General features: G+C 46.2%; 26 non-coding genes across 26 annotated transcripts; all 26 read right to left on the reverse strand.

Annotated features, from left to right (window-relative positions):
• Positions 1-79: 79 nt before the first annotated feature.
• LOC125907043 (5S ribosomal RNA) lies at positions 80-198 on the reverse strand. Its single transcript, XR_007452375.1, has one exon. It is a non-coding gene; the product is annotated as a 5S ribosomal RNA (ribosomal RNA).
• A 382-nt stretch (positions 199-580) lies between these two features.
• LOC125907044 (5S ribosomal RNA) lies at positions 581-699 on the reverse strand. Its single transcript, XR_007452376.1, has one exon. It is a non-coding gene; the product is annotated as a 5S ribosomal RNA (ribosomal RNA).
• Positions 700-1079: 380 nt separating this feature from the next.
• On the reverse strand, positions 1080-1198 carry LOC125907045 (5S ribosomal RNA). Its single transcript, XR_007452377.1, has one exon. It is a non-coding gene; the product is annotated as a 5S ribosomal RNA (ribosomal RNA).
• A 380-nt stretch (positions 1199-1578) lies between these two features.
• LOC125907046 (5S ribosomal RNA) lies at positions 1579-1697 on the reverse strand. The gene has a single exon (XR_007452378.1). It is a non-coding gene; the product is annotated as a 5S ribosomal RNA (ribosomal RNA).
• Positions 1698-2079: 382 nt separating this feature from the next.
• LOC125907047 (5S ribosomal RNA) lies at positions 2080-2198 on the reverse strand. The gene has a single exon (XR_007452379.1). It is a non-coding gene; the product is annotated as a 5S ribosomal RNA (ribosomal RNA).
• A 380-nt stretch (positions 2199-2578) lies between these two features.
• Positions 2579-2697, reverse strand: LOC125907048 (5S ribosomal RNA). Its single transcript, XR_007452380.1, has one exon. It is a non-coding gene; the product is annotated as a 5S ribosomal RNA (ribosomal RNA).
• Positions 2698-3078: 381 nt separating this feature from the next.
• LOC125907049 (5S ribosomal RNA) lies at positions 3079-3197 on the reverse strand. The gene has a single exon (XR_007452381.1). It is a non-coding gene; the product is annotated as a 5S ribosomal RNA (ribosomal RNA).
• A 380-nt stretch (positions 3198-3577) lies between these two features.
• LOC125907050 (5S ribosomal RNA) lies at positions 3578-3696 on the reverse strand. The gene has a single exon (XR_007452382.1). It is a non-coding gene; the product is annotated as a 5S ribosomal RNA (ribosomal RNA).
• A 380-nt stretch (positions 3697-4076) lies between these two features.
• LOC125907051 (5S ribosomal RNA) lies at positions 4077-4195 on the reverse strand. The gene has a single exon (XR_007452383.1). It is a non-coding gene; the product is annotated as a 5S ribosomal RNA (ribosomal RNA).
• Positions 4196-4576: 381 nt separating this feature from the next.
• On the reverse strand, positions 4577-4695 carry LOC125907052 (5S ribosomal RNA). The gene has a single exon (XR_007452384.1). It is a non-coding gene; the product is annotated as a 5S ribosomal RNA (ribosomal RNA).
• A 382-nt stretch (positions 4696-5077) lies between these two features.
• On the reverse strand, positions 5078-5196 carry LOC125907053 (5S ribosomal RNA). The gene has a single exon (XR_007452385.1). It is a non-coding gene; the product is annotated as a 5S ribosomal RNA (ribosomal RNA).
• Positions 5197-5576: 380 nt separating this feature from the next.
• Positions 5577-5696, reverse strand: LOC125907176 (5S ribosomal RNA). The gene has a single exon (XR_007452508.1). It is a non-coding gene; the product is annotated as a 5S ribosomal RNA (ribosomal RNA).
• Positions 5697-6078: 382 nt separating this feature from the next.
• Positions 6079-6197, reverse strand: LOC125907054 (5S ribosomal RNA). Its single transcript, XR_007452386.1, has one exon. It is a non-coding gene; the product is annotated as a 5S ribosomal RNA (ribosomal RNA).
• Positions 6198-6578: 381 nt separating this feature from the next.
• LOC125907055 (5S ribosomal RNA) lies at positions 6579-6697 on the reverse strand. The gene has a single exon (XR_007452387.1). It is a non-coding gene; the product is annotated as a 5S ribosomal RNA (ribosomal RNA).
• A 380-nt stretch (positions 6698-7077) lies between these two features.
• LOC125907056 (5S ribosomal RNA) lies at positions 7078-7196 on the reverse strand. Its single transcript, XR_007452388.1, has one exon. It is a non-coding gene; the product is annotated as a 5S ribosomal RNA (ribosomal RNA).
• Positions 7197-7577: 381 nt separating this feature from the next.
• On the reverse strand, positions 7578-7696 carry LOC125907057 (5S ribosomal RNA). Its single transcript, XR_007452389.1, has one exon. It is a non-coding gene; the product is annotated as a 5S ribosomal RNA (ribosomal RNA).
• Positions 7697-8077: 381 nt separating this feature from the next.
• Positions 8078-8196, reverse strand: LOC125907058 (5S ribosomal RNA). The gene has a single exon (XR_007452390.1). It is a non-coding gene; the product is annotated as a 5S ribosomal RNA (ribosomal RNA).
• A 380-nt stretch (positions 8197-8576) lies between these two features.
• Positions 8577-8695, reverse strand: LOC125907059 (5S ribosomal RNA). The gene has a single exon (XR_007452391.1). It is a non-coding gene; the product is annotated as a 5S ribosomal RNA (ribosomal RNA).
• Positions 8696-9075: 380 nt separating this feature from the next.
• LOC125907060 (5S ribosomal RNA) lies at positions 9076-9194 on the reverse strand. The gene has a single exon (XR_007452392.1). It is a non-coding gene; the product is annotated as a 5S ribosomal RNA (ribosomal RNA).
• A 382-nt stretch (positions 9195-9576) lies between these two features.
• LOC125907061 (5S ribosomal RNA) lies at positions 9577-9695 on the reverse strand. The gene has a single exon (XR_007452393.1). It is a non-coding gene; the product is annotated as a 5S ribosomal RNA (ribosomal RNA).
• Positions 9696-10075: 380 nt separating this feature from the next.
• On the reverse strand, positions 10076-10194 carry LOC125907062 (5S ribosomal RNA). Its single transcript, XR_007452394.1, has one exon. It is a non-coding gene; the product is annotated as a 5S ribosomal RNA (ribosomal RNA).
• A 629-nt stretch (positions 10195-10823) lies between these two features.
• Positions 10824-10943, reverse strand: LOC125907175 (5S ribosomal RNA). The gene has a single exon (XR_007452507.1). It is a non-coding gene; the product is annotated as a 5S ribosomal RNA (ribosomal RNA).
• A 382-nt stretch (positions 10944-11325) lies between these two features.
• Positions 11326-11444, reverse strand: LOC125907063 (5S ribosomal RNA). Its single transcript, XR_007452395.1, has one exon. It is a non-coding gene; the product is annotated as a 5S ribosomal RNA (ribosomal RNA).
• A 381-nt stretch (positions 11445-11825) lies between these two features.
• Positions 11826-11944, reverse strand: LOC125907168 (5S ribosomal RNA). The gene has a single exon (XR_007452500.1). It is a non-coding gene; the product is annotated as a 5S ribosomal RNA (ribosomal RNA).
• A 381-nt stretch (positions 11945-12325) lies between these two features.
• Positions 12326-12444, reverse strand: LOC125907064 (5S ribosomal RNA). The gene has a single exon (XR_007452396.1). It is a non-coding gene; the product is annotated as a 5S ribosomal RNA (ribosomal RNA).
• A 382-nt stretch (positions 12445-12826) lies between these two features.
• On the reverse strand, positions 12827-12945 carry LOC125907065 (5S ribosomal RNA). Its single transcript, XR_007452397.1, has one exon. It is a non-coding gene; the product is annotated as a 5S ribosomal RNA (ribosomal RNA).
• Between the last annotated feature and the right edge of the window lie 79 nt (positions 12946-13024).

Raw genomic sequence — 13024 nt, forward strand, 5'->3', positions numbered from 1 at the left:
ATGACCACAAGGACGATGGATACATTCCATGCGACCAAACACATCCCCGATGAGGCTGAGAAAAGCAAAAAGGTGAAGATGCCAACGACACATGGTTTTCCCAAGTGGTCACCCACCTAAGTACTAGCCATGCCCGATGTTGCTTAACTTCGGTGATCGGACGAGAACCGGTGTTTTCAACATGGTATGGTCGTTGACAACCATGCCCGCCGCTAACACGCAACATAAACCAACGTCACACCGCCGTCTAACGTTCAAATCTAGTGTGGAATTCATCTTTTCTGCAGCCTCCACAGGTCACAGGGCTCAAGTTACAATGCTTTTCACACAACAAAACACATTTTCAATAGTGGTTGTTTGAGAAAAAGTATGTTCGACCACAGTACCCCCACTCCAACATATGCTACGAAGGGCTATAAATAGAACAACATCGCCCTTCGAGCGAAGCGTTAGAAGAAGGAAAGAATTCATCAAAAAGGAACTTTTTCACAGCGTACTGGGATGACCACAAGGACGATGGATACATTCCATGCGACCAAACACATCCCCGATGAGGCTGAGAAAAGCAAAAAGGTGAAGATGCCAACGACACATGGTTTTCCCAAGTGGTCACCCACCTAAGTACTAGCCATGCCCGATGTTGCTTAACTTCGGTGATCGGACGAGAACCGGTGTTTTCAACATGGTATGGTCGTTGACAACCATGCCCGCCGCTAACACGCAACATAAACCAACGTCACACCGCCGTCTAACGTTCAAATCTAGTGTGGAATTCATCTTTTCTGCAGCCTCCACAGGTCACAGGGCTCAAGCTACAATGCTTTTCACACAATAAAACACATTTTCAATAGTGGTTGTTTGAGAAAAAGTATGTTCGACCACAGTACCCCCACTCCAACATATGCTACGAAGGGCTATAAATAGAACAACATCGCCCTTCGAGGGAAGCGTTAGAAGGGGAACAATTCATCCAAAAGGAACTTTTTCACAGCGTACTGGGATGACCACAAGGACGATGGATACATTCCATGCGACCAAACACATCCCCGATGAGGCTGAGAAAAGCAAAAAGGTGAAGATGCCAACGACACATGGTTTTCCCAAGTGGTCACCCACCTAAGTACTAGCCATGCCCGATGTTGCTTAACTTCGGTGATCGGACGAGAACCGGTGTTTTCAACATGGTATGGTCGTTGACAACCATGCCCGCCGCTAACACGCAACATAAACCAACGTCACACCGCCGTCTAACGTTCAAATCTAGTGTGGAATTCATCTTTTCTGCAGCCTCCACAAGTCACAGAGCACAAGTTAAAATGATTTTCACACAACAAAACACATTTTCAATAGTGGTTATTTGAGAAAAAGTATGTTCGACCACAGTTCCCCCACTCCAACATATGCTACGAAGGGCTATAAATAGAACAACATCGCCCTTCGAGGCGAGCGTTAGAAGGGGAACAATTCATCCAAAAGGAACTTTTTCACAGCGTACTGGGATGACCACAAGGACGATGGATACATTCCATGCGACCAAACACATCCCCGATGAGGCTGAGAAAAGCAAAAAGGTGAAGATGCCAACGACACATGGTTTTCCCAAGTGGTCACCCACCTAAGTACTAGCCATGCCCGATGTTGCTTAACTTCGGTGATCGGACGAGAACCGGTGTTTTCAACATGGTATGGTCGTTGACAACCATGCCCGCCGCTAACACGCAACATAAACCAACGTCACACCGCCGTCTAACGTTCAAATCTAATGTGGAATGCATCTTTTCTGCAGCCTCCACAAGTCACAGAGCTCAAGGTACAGTGCTTTTTACACACTAAAACACACCTTCAAGAGTGGTTGTTTGAGAAAAAGTATGTTCGACCACAGTTCCCCCACTCCAACATATGCTACGAAGGGCTATAAATAGAACAACATCGCCCTTCGAGGGAAGCGTTAGAAGAAGGAAAGAATTCATCCAAAAGGAACTTTTTCACAGCGTACTGGGATGACCACAAGGACGATGGATACATTCCATGCGACCAAACACATCCCCGATGAGGCTGAGAAAAGCAAAAAGGTGAAGATGCCAACGACACATGGTTTTCCCAAGTGGTCACCCACCTAAGTACTAGCCATGCCCGATGTTGCTTAACTTCGGTGATCGGACGAGAACCGGTGTTTTCAACATGGTATGGTCGTTGACAACCATGCCCGCCGCTAACACGCAACATAAACCAACGTCACACCGCCGTCTAACGTTCAAATCTAGTGTGGAATTCATCTTTTCTGCAGCCTCCACAGGTCACAGGGCTCAAGCTACAGTGCTTTTTACACAATAAATTGCATCTTCAAGAGTGGTTGTTTGAGAAAAAGTATGTTCGACCACAGTTCCCCCACTCCAACATATGCGACGAAGGGCTATAAATAGAACAACATCGCCCTTCGAGGGAAGCGTTAGAAGGGGAACAATTCATCCAAAAGGAACTTTTTCACAGCGTCCTGGGGTGACCACAAGGACGATGGATACATTCCATGCGACCAAACACATCCCCGATGAGGCTGAGAAAAGCAAAAAGGTGAAGATGCCAACGACACATGGTTTTCCCAAGTGGTCACCCACCTAAGTACTAGCCATGCCCGATGTTGCTTAACTTCGGTGATCGGACGAGAACCGGTGTTTTCAACATGGTATGGTCGTTGACAACCATGCCCGCCGCTAACACGCAACATAAACCAACGTCACACCGCCGTCTAACGTTCAAATCTAGTGTGGAATTCATCTTTTCTGCAGTCTCCACAAGTCACAGGACACAAGCTACCATGGTTTTCACACAAATAAATCCATTTTCAATAGTGGTTGTTTGAGAAAAAGTATGTTTGACCACAGTACCCCCACTCCAACATATGCTACGAAGGGCTATAAATAGAACAACATCGCCCTTCGAGGGAAGCGTTAGAAGGAGGAACAATTCATCCAAAAGGAACTTTTTCACAGCGTACTGGGATGACCACAAGGACGATGGATACATTCCATGCGACCAAACACATCCCCGATGAGGCTGAGAAAAGCAAAAAGGTGAAGATGCCAACGACACATGGTTTTCCCAAGTGGTCACCCACCTAAGTACTAGCCATGCCCGATGTTGCTTAACTTCGGTGATCGGACGAGAACCGGTGTTTTCAACATGGTATGGTCGTTGACAACCATGCCCGCCGCTAACACGCAACATAAACCAACGTCACACCGCCGTCTAACGTTCAAATCTAGTGTGGAATTCATCTTTTCTGCAGCCTCCACAGGTCACAGGGCTCAAGCTACAATGGTTTTCAAACAATAAATTGCATCTTCTTGAGTGGTTGTTTGAGAAAAAGTATGTTTGAACACAGTACCCCCACTCCACCATATGCTACGAAGGGCTATAAATAGAACAACATCGCCCTTCGAGGGAAGCGTTAGAAGGGGAACAATTCATCCAAAAGGAACTTTTTCACAGCGTACTGGGATGACCACAAGGACGATGGATACATTCCATGCGACCAAACACATCCCCGATGAGGCTGAGAAAAGCAAAAAGGTGAAGATGCCAACGACACATGGTTTTCCCAAGTGGTCACCCACCTAAGTACTAGCCATGCCCGATGTTGCTTAACTTCGGTGATCGGACGAGAACCGGTGTTTTCAACATGGTATGGTCGTTGACAACCATGCCCGCCGCTAACACGCAACATAAACCAACGTCACACCGCCGTCTAACGTTCAAATCTAGTGTGGAATTCATCTTTTCTGCAGCCTCCACAGGTCACAGGGCTCAAGCTACAATGGTTTTCAAACAATAAATTGCATCTTCTTGAGTGGTTGTTTGAGAAAAAGTATGTTTGAACACAGTACCCCCACTCCACCATATGCTACGAAGGGCTATAAATAGAACAACATCGCCCTTCGAGGGAAGCGTTAGAAGGGGAACAATTCATCCAAAAGGAACTTTTTCACAGCGTACTGGGATGACCACAAGGACGATGGATACATTCCATGCGACCAAACACATCCCCGATGAGGCTGAGAAAAGCAAAAAGGTGAAGATGCCAACGACACATGGTTTTCCCAAGTGGTCACCCACCTAAGTACTAGCCATGCCCGATGTTGCTTAACTTCGGTGATCGGACGAGAACCGGTGTTTTCAACATGGTATGGTCGTTGACAACCATGCCCGCCGCTAACACGCAACATAAACCAACGTCACACCGCCGTCTAACGTTCAAATCTAGTGTGGAATTCATCTTTTCTGCAGCCTCCACAGGTCACAGGGCTCAAGCTACAATGGTTTTCAAACAATAAATTGCATCTTCTTGAGTGGTTGTTTGAGAAAAAGTATGTTTGAACACAGTACCCCCACTCCACCATATGCTACGAAGGGCTATAAATAGAACAACATCGCCCTTCGAGGGAAGCGTTAGAAGGAGGAACAATTCATCCAAAAGGAACTTTTTCACAGCGTACTGGGATGACCACAAGGACGATGGATACATTCCATGCGACCAAACACATCCCCGATGAGGCTGAGAAAAGCAAAAAGGTGAAGATGCCAACGACACATGGTTTTCCCAAGTGGTCACCCACCTAAGTACTAGCCATGCCCGATGTTGCTTAACTTCGGTGATCGGACGAGAACCGGTGTTTTCAACATGGTATGGTCGTTGACAACCATGCCCGCCGCTAACACGCAACATAAACCAACGTCACACCGCCGTCTAACGTTCAAATCTAGTGTGGAATTCATCTTTTCTGCAGTCTCCACAAGTCACAGGACACAAGCTACCATGGTTTTCACACAAATAAATCCATTTTCAATAGTGGTTGTTTGAGAAAAAGTATGTTTGACCACAGTACCCCCACTCCAACATATGCTACGAAGGGCTATAAATAGAACAACATCGCCCTTCGAGGGAAGCGTTAGAAGAAGGAAAGAATTCATCCAAAAAGAACTTTTTCATAGCGTACTGGGATGACCAAAAGGACGATGGATACATTCCATGCGACCAAACACATCCCCGATGAGGCTGAGAAAAGCAAAAAGGTGAAGATGCCAACGACACATGGTTTTCCCAAGTGGTCACCCACCTAAGTACTAGCCATGCCCGATGTTGCTTAACTTCGGTGATCGGACGAGAACCGGTGTTTTCAACATGGTATGGTCGTTGACAACCATGCCCGCCGCTAACACGCAACATAAACCAACGTCACACCGCCGTCTAACGTTCAAATCTAGTGTGGAATTCATCTTTTCTGCAGCCTCCACAGGTCACAGGGCTCAAGCTACAGTGCTTTTTACACAATAAATTGCATCTTCAAGAGTGGTTGTTTGAGAAAAAGTATGTTTGACCACAGTACCCCCACTCCAACATATGCTACGAAGGGCTATAAATAGAACAACATCGCCCTTCGATGGAAGCGTTAGAAGGGGAACAATTCATCCAAAAGGAACTTTTTCACAGCGTACTGGGATGACCACAAGGACGATGGATACATTCCATGCGACCAAACACATCCCCGATGAGGCTGAGAAAAGCAAAAAGGTGAAGATGCCAACGACACATGGTTTTCCCAAGTGGTCACCCACCTAAGTAACTAGCCATGCCCGATGTTGCTTAACTTCGGTGATCGGACGAGAACCGGTGTTTTCAACATGGTATGGTCGTTGACAACCATGCCCGCCGCTAACACGCAACATAAACCAACGTCACACCGCCGTCTAACGTTCAAATCTAGTGTGGAATTCATCTTTTCTGCAGTCTCCACAAGTCACAGGACACAAGCTACCATGGTTTTCACACAAATAAATCCATTTTCAATAGTGGTTGTTTGAGAAAAAGTATGTTTGACCACAGTACCCCCACTCCAACATATGCTACGAAGGGCTATAAATAGAACAACATCGCCCTTCGAGGGAAGCGTTAGAAGAAGGAAAGAATTCATCCAAAAAGAACTTTTTCATAGCGTACTGGGATGACCAAAAGGACGATGGATACATTCCATGCGACCAAACACATCCCCGATGAGGCTGAGAAAAGCAAAAAGGTGAAGATGCCAACGACACATGGTTTTCCCAAGTGGTCACCCACCTAAGTACTAGCCATGCCCGATGTTGCTTAACTTCGGTGATCGGACGAGAACCGGTGTTTTCAACATGGTATGGTCGTTGACAACCATGCCCGCCGCTAACACGCAACATAAACCAACGTCACACCGCCGTCTAACGTTCAAATCTAGTGTGGAATTCATCTTTTCTGCAGTCTCCACAAGTCACAGGACACAAGCTACCATGGTTTTCACACAAATAAATCCATTTTCAATAGTGGTTGTTTGAGAAAAAGTATGTTTGACCACAGTACCCCCACTCCAACATATGCTACGAAGGGCTATAAATAGAACAACATCGCCCTTCGAGGGAAGCGTTAGAAGGAGGAACAATTCATCCAAAAGGAACTTTTTCACAGCGTACTGGGATGACCACAAGGACGATGGATACATTCCATGCGACCAAACACATCCCCGATGAGGCTGAGAAAAGCAAAAAGGTGAAGATGCCAACGACACATGGTTTTCCCAAGTGGTCACCCACCTAAGTACTAGCCATGCCCGATGTTGCTTAACTTCGGTGATCGGACGAGAACCGGTGTTTTCAACATGGTATGGTCGTTGACAACCATGCCCGCCGCTAACACGCAACATAAACCAACGTCACACCGCCGTCTAACGTTCAAATCTAGTGTGGAATTCATCTTTTCTGCAGTCTCCACAAGTCACGGGGCACAAGCTTCAGTGCTTTTCATACAATAAAACACATTTTCAATAGTGGTTGTTTGAGAAAAAGTATGTTCGACCACAGTTCCCCCACTCCAACATGTGCTACGAAGGGCTATAAATAGAACAACATCGCCCTTCGAGGGAAGCGTTAGAAGGGGAACAATTCATCCAAAAGGAACTTTTTCACAGCGTACTGGGATGACCACAAGGACGATGGATACATTCCATGCGACCAAACACATCCCCGATGAGGATGAGAAAAGCAAAAAGGTGAAGATGCCAACGACACATGGTTTTCCCAAGTGGTCACCCACCTAAGTACTAGCCATGCCCGATGTTGCTTAACTTCGGTGATCGGACGAGAACCGGTGTTTTCAACATGGTATGGTCGTTGACAACCATGCCCGCCGCTAACACGCAACATAAACCAACGTCACACCGCCGTCTAACGTTCAAATCTAGTGTGGAATTCATCTTTTCTGCAGTCTCCACAAGTCACAGGACACAAGCTACCATGGTTTTCACACAAATAAATCCATTTTCAATAGTGGTTGTTTGAGAAAAAGTATGTTTGACCACAGTACCCCCACTCCAACATATGCTACGAAGGGCTATAAATAGAACAACATCGCCCTTCGAGGGAAGCGTTAGAAGGAGGAACAATTCATCCAAAAGGAACTTTTTCACAGCGTACTGGGATGACCACAAGGACGATGGATACATTCCATGCGACCAAACACATCCCCGATGAGGCTGAGAAAAGCAAAAAGGTGAAGATGCCAACGACACATGGTTTTCCCAAGTGGTCACCCACCTAAGTACTAGCCATGCCCGATGTTGCTTAACTTCGGTGATCGGACGAGAACCGGTGTTTTCAACATGGTATGGTCGTTGACAACCATGCCCGCCGCTAACACGCAACATAAACCAACGTCACACCGCCGTCTAACGTTCAAATCTAGTGTGGAATTCATCTTTTCTGCAGTCTCCACAAGTCACAGGACACAAGCTACCATGGTTTTCACACAAATAAATCCATTTTCAATAGTGGTTGTTTGAGAAAAAGTATGTTTGACCACAGTACCCCCACTCCAACATATGCTACGAAGGGCTATAAATAGAACAACATCGCCCTTCGAGGGAAGCGTTAGAAGGAGGAACAATTCATCCAAAAGGAACTTTTTCACAGCGTACTGGGATGACCACAAGGACGATGGATACATTCCATGCGACCAAACACATCCCCGATGAGGCTGAGAAAAGCAAAAAGGTGAAGATGCCAACGACACATGGTTTTCCCAAGTGGTCACCCACCTAAGTACTAGCCATGCCCGATGTTGCTTAACTTCGGTGATCGGACGAGAACCGGTGTTTTCAACATGGTATGGTCGTTGACAACCATGCCCGCCGCTAACACGCAACATAAACCAACGTCACACCGCCGTCTAACGTTCAAATCTAGTGTGGAATTCATCTTTTCTGCAGCCTCCACAGGTCACAGGGCTCAAGCTACAATGCTTTTCACACAACAAAACACATTTTCAATAGTGGTTGTTTGAGAAAAAGTATGTTCGACCACAGTTCCCCCACTCCAACATATGCTACGAAAGGCTATAAATAGAACAACATCGCCCTTCGAGGGAAGCGTTAGAAGGGGAACAATTCATCCAAAAGGAACTTTTTTACAGCGTACTGGGATGACCACAAGGACGATGGATACATTCCATGCGACCAAACACATCCCCGATGAGGATGAGAAAAGCAAAAAGGTGAAGATGCCAACGACACATGGTTTTCCCAAGTGGTCACCCACCTAAGTACTAGCCATGCCCGATGTTGCTTAACTTCGGTGATCGGACGAGAACCGGTGTTTTCAACATGGTATGGTCGTTGACAACCATGCCCGCCGCTAACACGCAACATAAACCAACGTCACACCGCCGTCTAACGTTCAAATCTAGTGTGGAATTCATCTTTTCTGCAGCCTCCACAGGTCACAGGGCATAAGCTACAATGCTTTTCACACAACAAAACACATTTTCAATAGTGGTTGTTTCAGAAAAAGTATGTTCGACCACAGTTCCCCCACTCCAACATATGCTACGAAGGGCTATAAATAGAACAACATCGCCCTTCCAGGGAAGCGTTAGAAGGGGAACAATTCATCCAAAAGGAACTTTTTCACAGCGTACTGGGATGACCACAAGGACGATGTGTACATTCCAAGCGACCAAACACATCCCCGATGAGGCTGAGAAAAGCAAAAAGGTGAAGATGCCAACGACACATGGTTTTCCCAAGTGGTCACCCACCTAAGTACTAGCCATGCCCGATGTTGCTTAACTTCGGTGATCGGACGAGAACCGGTGTTTTCAACATGGTATGGTCGTTGACAACCATGCCCGCCGCTAACACGCAACATAAACCAACGTCACACCGCCGTCTAACGTTCAAATCTAGTGTGGAATTCATCTTTTCTGCAGCCTCCACAGGTCACAGGGCTCAAGCTACAATGCTTTTCACACAATAAAACACATTTTAAAGAGTGATATTTGTAGAAAAAGTCAGTTCGACCACAGTTCCCCCACTCCACCATATGCTACGAAGGGCTATAAATAGAACAACATCGCCCTTCGAGGGAAGTGTTAGAAGAAGGAAAGAATTTATCCAAAAAGAACTTTTTCACACCGTACTGAGATGACCACAAGGACGATGGATACATTCCATGCGACCAAACACATCCCCGATGAGGCTGAGAAAAGCAAAAAGGTGAAGATGCCAACGACACATGGTTTTCCCAAGTGGTCACCCACCTAAGTACTAGCCATGCCCGATGTTGCTTAACTTCGGTGATCGGACGAGAACCGGTGTTTTCAACATGGTATGGTCGTTGACAACCATGCCCGCCGCTAACACGCAACATAAACCAACGTCACACCGCCGTCTAACGTTCAAATCTAGTGTGGAATTCATCTTTTCTGCAGCCTCCACAGGTCACAGGGCATAAGCTACAATGCTTTTCACACAACAAAACACATTTTCAATAGTGGTTGTTTCAGAAAAAGTATGTTCGACCACAGTTCCCCCACTCCAACATATGCTACGAAGGGCTATAAATAGAACAACATCGCCCTTCCAGGGAAGCGTTAGAAGGGGAACAATTCATCCAAAAGGAACTTTTTCACAGCGTACTGGGATGACCACAAGGACGATGTGTACATTCCAAGCGACCAAACACATCCCCGATGAGGCTAAGAAAAGCAAAAAGGTGAAGATGCCAACGACACATGGTTTTCCCAAGTGGTCACCCACCTAAGTACTAGCCATGCCCGATGTTGCTTAACTTCGGTGATCGGACGAGAACCGGTGTTTTCAACATGGTATGGTCGTTGACAACCATGCCCGCCGCTAACACGCAACATAAACCAACGTCACACCGCCGTCTAACGTTCAAATCTAGTGTGGAATTCATCTTTTCTGCAGCCTCCACAGGTCACAGGGCATAAGCTACAATGCTTTTCACACAACAAAACACATTTTCAATAGTGGTTGTTTGAGAAAAAGTCAGTTCGACCACAGTTCCCCCACTCCAACATATGCTACGAAGGGCTATACAGGGTTTCCCACGATTTATTGGTTGGTTCTCATCAATTTTTGGTGGGTTCCCATATTTTTTTGGTGCGTTCCCACGATTTTTTGGTCGTTTCCCAGAATTTTTTGGTCCAATTGTATTGATATCCAATCGGAAAATACCAATAAATTATGGGAACGAACCAAAAATTTATGGGATACGACCAAAAAATCGTGGGAACACACCAAAAAATCATGGGAACTGACCAATAAATCGTGGGAAACCCTGTAAATAGAACAACATCGCCCTTCGAGGGAAGCGTTAGAAGAAGGAAAGAATTCATCCAAAAAGAACTTTTTCACAGCGTACTGGGATGACCACAAGGACGATGGATACATTCCTTGCCACCAAACACATCCCCGATGAGGCTGAGAAAAGCAAAAAGGTGAAGATGCCAACGACACATGGTTTTCCCAAGTGGTCACCCACCTAAGTACTAGCCATGCCCGATGTTGCTTAAACTTCGGTGATCGGACGAGAACCGGTGTTTTCAACATGGTATGGTCGTTGACAACCATGCCCGCCGCTAACACGCAACATAAACCAACGTCACACCGCCGTCTAACGTTCAAATCTAGTGTGGAATTCATCTTTTCTGCAGCCTCCACAGGTCACAGGGCTCAAGTTACAATGCTTTTCACACAACAAAACACATTTTCAATAGTGGTTGTTTGAGAAAAAGTCAGTTCGACCACAGTTCCCCCACTCCAACATATGCTACGAAGGGCTATAAATAGAACAACATCGCCCTTCGAGGGAAGCGTTAGAAGAAGGAAAGAATTCATCCTAAAGGAACTTTTTCACAGCGTACTGGGATGACCACAAGGACGATGGATACATTCCATGCGACCAAACACATCCCCGATGAGGCTGAGAAAAGCAAAAAGGTGAAGATGCCAACGACACATGGTTTTCCCAAGTGGTCACCCACCTAAGTACTAGCCATGCCCGATGTTGCTTAACTTCGGTGATCGGACGAGAACCGGTGTTTTCAACATGGTATGGTCGTTGACAACCATGCCCGCCGCTAACACGCAACATAAACCAACGTCACACCGCCGTCCAACGTTCAAATCTAGTGTGGAATTCATCTTTTCTGCAGCCTCCACAAGTCACAGAGCTCAAGGTACAATGCTTTTCACACAACAAAACACATTTTCAATAGTGGTTGTTTGAGAAAAAGTATGTTCGACCACAGTTCCCCCACTCCAACATATGCTACGAAGGGCTATAAATAGAACAACATCGCCCTTCGAGGGAAGCGTTAGAAGGAGGAACAATTCATCCAAAAGGAACTTTTTCACAGCGTACTGGGATGACCACAAGGACGATGGATACATTCCATGCGACCAAACACATCCCCGATGAGGCTGAGAAAAGCAAAAAGGTGAAGATGCCAACGACACATGGTTTTCCCAAGTGGTCACCCACCTAAGTACTAGCCATGCCCGATGTTGCTTAACTTCGATGATCGGACGAGAACCGGTGTTTTCAACATGGTATGGTCGTTGACAACCATGCCCGCCGCTAACACGCAACATAAACCAACGTCACACCGCCGTCTAACGTTCAAATCTAGTGTGGAATTCATCTTTTCTGCAGCCTCCACAAGTCACAGAGCACAAGGTACAGTGCTTTTTACACAATAAATTGCATCTTCTTGAGTGGTTGTTTGAGAAAAAGTATGTTCGACCACAGTTCCCCCACTCCAACATATGCTACGAAGGGCTATAAATAGAACAACATCGCCCTTCGAGGGAAGCGTTAGAAGGAGGAACAATTCATCCAAAAGGAACTTTTTCACAGCGTACTGGGATGACCACAAGGACGATGGATACATTCCATGCGACCAAACACATCCCCGATGAGGCTGAGAAAAGCAAAAAGGTGAAGATGCCAACGACACATGGTTTTCCCAAGTGGTCACCCACCTAAGTACTAGCCATGCCCGATGTTGCTTAACTTCGGTGATCGGACGAGAACCGGTGTTTTCAACATGGTATGGTCGTTGACAACCATGCCCGCCGCTAACACGCAACATAAACCAACGTCACACCGCCGTCTAACGTTCAAATCTAGTGTGGAATTCATCTTTTCTGCAGCCTCCACAGGTCACAGGGCTCAAGCTACAATGCTTTTCACACAATAAAACACATTTTCAACAGTGGTTGTTTGAGAAAAAGTATGTTCGACCACAGTTCCCCCACTCCAACATATGCTACGAAGAGCTATAAATAGAACAACATCGCCCTTCGAGGGAAGCGTTAGAAGAAGGAAAGAATTCATCCTAAAGGAACTTTTTCACAGCGTACTGGGATGACCACAAGGACGATGGATACATTCCATGCGACCAAACACATCCCCGATGAGGCTGAGAAAAGCAAAAAGGTGAAGATGCCAACGACACATGGTTTTCCCAAGTGGTCACCCACCTAAGTACTAGCCATGCCCGATGTTGCTTAACTTCGGTGATCGGACGAGAACCGGTGTTTTCAACATGGTATGGTCGTTGACAACCATGCCCGCCGCTAACACGCAACATAAACCAACGTCACACCGCCGTCTAACGTTCAAATCTAGTGTGGAATTCATC

Source organism: Anopheles coluzzii, chromosome 2, assembly GCF_943734685.1.
Source record: "Anopheles coluzzii chromosome 2, AcolN3, whole genome shotgun sequence".
NCBI classification, from domain to species: Eukaryota; Metazoa; Arthropoda; class Insecta; order Diptera; family Culicidae; genus Anopheles; species Anopheles coluzzii.